We start from the raw sequence: 7,244 nt of genomic DNA on the forward strand, positions 1-7,244 counted from the left end.
GGAGAAGGAGAAGGAGGAGAAGGAGAAGGAGAAGGAGGAGAAGGAGAAGGAGAAGGAGAAGGAGAAGGAGAAGGAGAAGGAGAAGGAGGAGGAGAAGGAGAAGGAGAAGGAGAAATATATATATATTTTGGTCCTGTATGTATGCATGTATATATATATATATATGCATGCATACATACAGGACCAAAAAATCAACAATATAAGAATTTGGTTTTTTGAAAGAATTAACAAAATTGGCAAACCGTTGTCTAACAGCATAGGAAAGGAAAGAGGAGATAAAAAGTCATATACACTAATCTTTCATTTACCAAAAAGTTTAGAACAAAAAGATAAGGCAAAAAGCAAGCAATGAGGAAAACTGGGTTCATACATGTATGTATACAGCAGCATGACAAAAAGTATTGCTACACAATCACAAAAACTTTTTTTAAAAATATATTAAAATTTGAAGCAAGTGTTTCTTGATATATTTTCCAATTAACTCAATTATCTGTCTTTGGGGATTAAGAAAAGCATAATAGGAAAGTTGGGTTGTAATTATATCCAGGTAGACCTTTGTCATATTCAATCCATAGTAATAAGAATCACCGTTCCTTAATTGCCAGAGAATAGGATGGAAAAGAGTGTTTTTCTTATATTAAAATGCCATTTTTTTTCCAGACAGACAGAGAAACTTCTCATGTGAAATCTTCCCTTTTTTCCAATAAATCTCCCCAATAAGGGGCTTGGTTGTTGTAAAAAGTGTATTCAAAATGAACATCCCAATGGAGGTTGTTTTATTGGGATTCTGCCAGAAGAGCAAAGTATTTTCCAGGAAACAAACTGATTGCCCCTCCTGGAGAACTGTAGAAGTGACTAAAGATCGTGTTTGAGCAATCTGTGCCTGTGAATCCAATGGACTTTTACCTCAAGGCAAATGAAACCCAATAAAATATTTCCTAGGACACAGAGAAAGTCCTTAAAAAGTTCCCGCAAGGGTAAATTTAAGCTGATTTTATTGAGATATATCGGAACTGAGTGTTATGAGAAGCAGAGATTAGATTGATATCTGTCACCGGTCTATGGACATTCTCATAAGGATTTAAACAGAAATATGTGAGTAAAGTCAGATAATCAAACAGTAATAATATTAAAAACAATACAGTTTTCTGCCAAAAGAGTTTTTAAAAAATCTATTCAGATGGTTATCAATTTCCTGAAAGAGTGTTTTGATATCTAGGAATCAAAACAAAGTTATTATTGAGTATGATTAAAGTAAATATGTGTTCTGAAATAACATAATATGTACTTCACCCTTAAAATTGATGAAGTAGCTCTGGCAACATAGTCGACTGAACTATTGGAGTTCCTAACCAGTCCCTGGAAAAGTACACCCTACTTGGTACAGTAGAGGGTCAGTCAAAAGAGGGAAGACCCTCAATGAGATGGATTGACACGGTGGTTGCAGCAATGAGAACAAACACATTACTAGTGAGGACAGTGTAGGAGTAGGCAGTGTTTCTGGTGTTAGGGGTCTTCAAGTTGGTTCACACCTTTAGAGACCTTTGGCCAACAGAACAAAACACTGCCCGGTCTGAAGTCATCCTCAAAATTGTCCCTATGCTTGCACACGTGATTGATGGCACTGTGTCATGTGTCTGTTGTACACAGGGTCAATATGAGGTGTAGGCACCTAAAAACAGGCACCACCAATCTCACTGCCATCGAGATGATTCTGACTCACAACAACAGTAGTTTAAATCCAACAGCCTCTGCAGGGGAAAAATAAGGCTGTACTCCTACAAAGACTTACAGTATCCGAAACTGTAAGAAGCAGTTTAAATCTGCCCAGTAGGGTAACTTCAGTGAAGCCCTGATGGTCTAGTGTTTATGAAGGAGCTTCTAACTGCAAGATGAGCAGTTTGAAATCACCAGCTGCTCTTCAGGAGGAAAACGAGGCTTTCTCTTTCCTTAAGGAATCAGAGTATTGGAAACCCTCAAGAGCAGTTCTACCCTGCCCCATGGGGTCGCTACGGGTCAGAATCTACTCAATGGCAGTAAGTTTGTTGTTGCTGGGGTTTTTTGGCACTTATTATTTTATTTATTTTTGAATCATTTTATTGGAGGCTAGTACAACTCTTATCACAATCCATACATCCATCCATTGTGTCAAGCACATTTGTACATTTGTTGCCATCATCATTCTCGAAACATTTGCTTTCTACTTGAGCCTTTGGTGTCAGCTCCTCATTTTTCCCCTCCCTCCCTGCCATCCCCTTCCTCATGAACCCTTGACATTTATAAATTATTATTACTTCGTCATATCTTATACTGTCCGACATCTCCCTTCACCCACTTTCCTGTTGTCCATCCCCCATGGAGGAGGTTATGTGTAGATCCTTGTAATCGGTTCTCCCTTTCACCCCACTTTCCCTCCACACTCCCTGTATCGCCACTCTCACCACTGGTCCTGAGGGGATCATCTGTTCTGGATTCCCTGTGTTTCCAGTTGCTATCTGTATCAGTGTGCATCCTCTGGTCTAACCAGATTTGTAAGGTAGAATTTGGATCATGATAGTGGGGGCGAGGAAGCATTTAAGAACTAGAGGAAAGTTGTATGTTTTATCATTGCTATACTGCATCCTGACTGGCTGGTCTCCTCCCATGACCTCTCTGTAAAGGTATGTCCAGTATGCCTACAGATGAGCTTTGGGTCACCACTGTGCACTCCCCCTCATTCACAATGATAATATATATATATATTTTGTTCTTTGATGCCTGATACCTCATCCCTTTGACAACTCATGATTAAACAGGCTGGTGTACTTCTTCCATGTAGGTTTTTTTTGCTTCTGAGCTAGGTGGACACTTGTTTACCTTCAAGCCTTTAAGACCCCAGATGCTATATCTTTTGATAGCCAGGCACCATCAGCTTTCTTCACCACATTTGCTTTTGCACCTCTTTGTCTTCAGCGATCGTGTCAGGAAGGTGAGCATCATGGAATGCCAGCTTAATAGAACAAAATGTTCTTGAATTGAGAGAGTACTTTAGTGGAGGCCCAATGTCCATCTGCTACCTTAATACTAAACTAATAAATATATGCACAGAGATCTATTTCCCCATCATCATATATAAATATATTTACATATGTACATGCCTGTATTTAGACCTCTATAGATGCCCTTTGCCTCCTAGTTCTTTTCTCTATTTCCTTTTACTTTCTTCCTGTCCCATGATCATGCTCAGCCTTAATTTGGGTTTCAGTAATTCCTCTCAGTTACATTGCCCTTGATCAAGCCCTACCAGGCCTCTTACACCCTCCTTGCCACTGATTTTGGATCACTTGTTGTTCCCTTGTCCCTGGGTTGGTTAGCACCTCTTCCTTTCTCCCACCTCCCCCTCTTCCATGTACCCCCTGAACTGTGGTCCCATTGTTTTCTCCTCCAGAATGTTTATCTAGCCTATCTTACCTAGATATACCTGCAGAGATAATAATATGCACAGAAACAAGACAGAGCAAAACAAAGCAACTAAAGAAAACAACAACTACAAAACCCAATGATAAAAAAAAAAATGAAGAATAGCTGTGACTCAGTATTCATGTTCCACCAATGGATTGGTTTGGTTTTTAATTGATGACAAGTTTACATAGCAGAAGAATTCTCAAAGGAAGCCCTCCTTCCTAGTTTAAGGACTTTGGATTTTACATTTGGTACTCACAACTCCCCAGATGATTATTAGGATACTTTGTTTATCAAGCAAATCTTTTTTTTTTTTAATTGGCAGCAGGAAGAAGACACACAAGATTGACTGTGCTAAGAGTGGCTAAAAATCAGTCATTATGATGGCATGTTTGTAGGGCTTTTTGACTTAGATGATTTTGAGCTAGTGCTTGTCAAGTAAAGAAATGACTTTAATTGGGTAGAATTTATAACATAATTGGATTGATGTGTAAAGCCACTGGAATATCTTGAAGAGAGTCTACATTAGCAAGTGTCTAATATTTCTCTAAAAATATTGCCCTGAAGTAATATTTAAAACTTAAGCCTTGAATCAAACCTGATCCCTAAAGTCATCTTTAGACCAAATAGTGATTTAGCCTGATTAGCAAAGAATGTTTGCCTTGAGCACTGAGCTCTTCTAAAGAATTATACATAACAATTAAATAGATGACACTAATTGAAAGGCTAGATGGGAAGTTTATGGGTGAGTGAGTTTATGTTGTTCTTGTTAGGTGCCATTAGGTTGATTCTTACTCAGCAACCCTTGTACAAAAGAAGGAAACACTGCCAAATAATGCACCATAAACTCAACACCAAGCTCACTGCCATCAAGTTGACTCTGTCTCATACCTGATAACCAAACGTGTCTTGAAACTGTCCACAGGAACCTTAGAATAGAGGTTTCTAAAGATGAGCTACCGAAAATTCTAGGGAGCACTATTCTATTTAGAGGCACATGGGCACTGTAAGTCAGAATTGATTAAACAGTAGCTGGTTTGAGAGGTTTTATTTGGAATTACCAATATATCAATAGTAAATAAGACAAATATTGTCATATAGCTTTGTGAGAGAAGAGAGGATCATCTTTTTTTTCCCAAAGAGCAGGTGGTAGTTTCAAATAGTTGACCTTGTGGTTATCAGTCCATTATGTAGCTCATTAAGCCACCAGGGATTCTATAGGGTCACGAAGAGTCAGAATTAAATTTGCAGCAGTAGCACTCAGGCATATTCACTCCCTATTAAGTTTCTAGCAGTTGGCTCATAATGAATCTGAGACATCATTATTTAGACCATATAATTATGAAATTTCATAACTAAAAAGAGATGAAAAGTAATACAATTCCCTACTTCTGCAGATTACTAAGACATAAATAGTTTCCCAAGATCTCACAAGTAATTAATGAGGAAGGCATGATTGCCAGTGTTTTGATAAAGTGCTCCCACTTTTTTCATAGATCATTTCATACTTTCCTTAATTAACTTTGCAAGTATATAAACTGCATCAAATGTGACATATTTCTTATTTCCACTGTCACTATCACTTCAATTGTTAGAGAAAAACTGCCAGATTTAAATCCTAAATTAATGGTAGATTAACATATCAGTTGAATAAATATTGCAAAAGTTCAACCAATAAAGTATTTTCTGTTATTTTTAGAGAATATATCACCTAAAAATTGGGTCAGCAGAAAAGTAAACTCATTAAAATTTTCACTTGTGCATTTGTTGTTCACTAATTTAAAATGTGTCAAGTAACTGTTATGTATCAGATGCCGATCTAAGTGCTATTGACAAGGCAGTGAAAGGGAAGAGAAAAATGTAATTTCACCCAATGATAACTATAAAGAAAAAAGTGAAATATTAGTGATACAGAGAAAATTCAAAGGAAATACTTGCTTAATTCCCCAGTTAAAGTATCTCTTGTTATAAGATAATTGAACACAGATGTCATTTCTGAAATTGCCAGTGTTATTATTTTATGTATCAATTTGACTAGCATAGGGTCAAATGCTAATGCAGGTTATTAATATGAAATATTAATAGATGACTAACATTTACATAAATTTACTATAAGTAAAATAGCTTCCCTATGTACTGTGATATGCCGTAAGACCTCTAAACTATGAATATTTGTCAGAATTTCTTTCTCCCATCTATTCCCTGACAGTGATTTCAGCACAAGACTGACACATTTTCACTCGTCCTATGGGTTTTATACTTTACAGCCTCTCAATTGTGTAAGCCAGTTGCTTAAAATGAATATCTCACTATTTCATTTTTAAAATGTACATACACACCACAAATGCATGCATATGTAAATATATGTATAATCATCTATATGGAATTGGTTGTTTAGTGATAAAATTATTGCTTTCCATGAACAGTCCCAGGTTCAATTTCCAACAAACAAGCTTCATGCACAGCCACCACCTGGCTCCCACTAATGGGATGTAGGTTGCTATTATCTTTTACAGGATTCAGCAGAGCTTCTAGACTAAGGGAGAAGAGGAAGAATGGTCTGGTGATCTATGTCTAAAAATTGAGTCAATGAAAACTTTATTGATTAAAATAGTCTGACATACAACCAAATGTAGAAATGGTGCAGGACAAGGCAGGATTCTGGTTACTTATGGAGTTGCTATAAAGTATACAAAGTAGGCTGTTTTGATAGTAACTGACAACTGATATATAAACATAGATGTACACACAGATGTGTATGTGAATGTATATGTTGGCATTCATGTATATATAGTATGAGTATGTATGTATATAAGTGTGTATACATGTATATTTATATTCATATATTGCAGAGTTTCCCTACTTAGTATAAAAAACATTGTAATTTAATAACATATATTTTAAAATTATAAAATTATATATATGATATATATATACACCAAAATACAGATTTACTGTCGTCAGTTCAAATGCACAAGGTTTCCAAGACTGCGAGCTTTCTGGGAATAGACAACCTCCTCGTGATCCAGTGAGGACTCGGTGGTCAGCAGTCGACTGCCTAACCCCCAGAACTACCTGTTGTCTGTATGCATATATACATACATACACACAAAACTCTCCAAAATGTTTGTGAGTAAACAACAACAACAACAAAGGACTATGAAAATGTTCTATGAACTTTTTGAAGCCACCTTATGCCTTACTCATTCTGTATCTCTACAGAAACCTGACCCAAAAAACCCCATTAATTGGGAGATCAAAAGGCCAGAAAAACGTCTCTGGGAACCATAAATTAAAAAACGATAATCTCAAGAACCAAAATTACATGTAAGCTAATAATAATGATAAAGACAGGATAAAAATCAGAATCAAATAACTGAGGAAATAGGAATTTTAGCTGTGTTATGATGTGTGTAAAGGAGCTCTATTGGCGCTGTGGGTAAAGCCTTGAGATGCGAACCAATAAGTCAGCTTGTTTAAGCTCCGCAGACGCTCCATGGAGAAAGCTGAGGATGGCTGCTCTGGAAAAGACTTGGCATCTCAGAGTTGGCTAGATGGAAAGGCTTTTTAAAGCTGTATGAGAATTCTAAGTAGAGCAGTAAGCTTTTGGAGTGCTTATGCTTTGATATATTTTTTAATGAAAGCGAAAATAAAATAATATATTATTATTGGTATCCAAGATCACTCTCATTTTTTTAAATGAATTATTCCAGAAAATAGGAGAGGGAACAATTCTCCAATAATTTAAATGTTGTGAGAGAACAATTCTCAAATCATTTTAGTGTTGTGATGCAGTCGAATAG

This window comes from Echinops telfairi, unplaced genomic scaffold (assembly GCF_000313985.2).
Source record: "Echinops telfairi isolate 266 unplaced genomic scaffold, ASM31398v2 ScPeMD7_7469;HRSCAF=8507_0, whole genome shotgun sequence".
Taxonomy (NCBI): domain Eukaryota; kingdom Metazoa; phylum Chordata; class Mammalia; order Afrosoricida; family Tenrecidae; genus Echinops; species Echinops telfairi.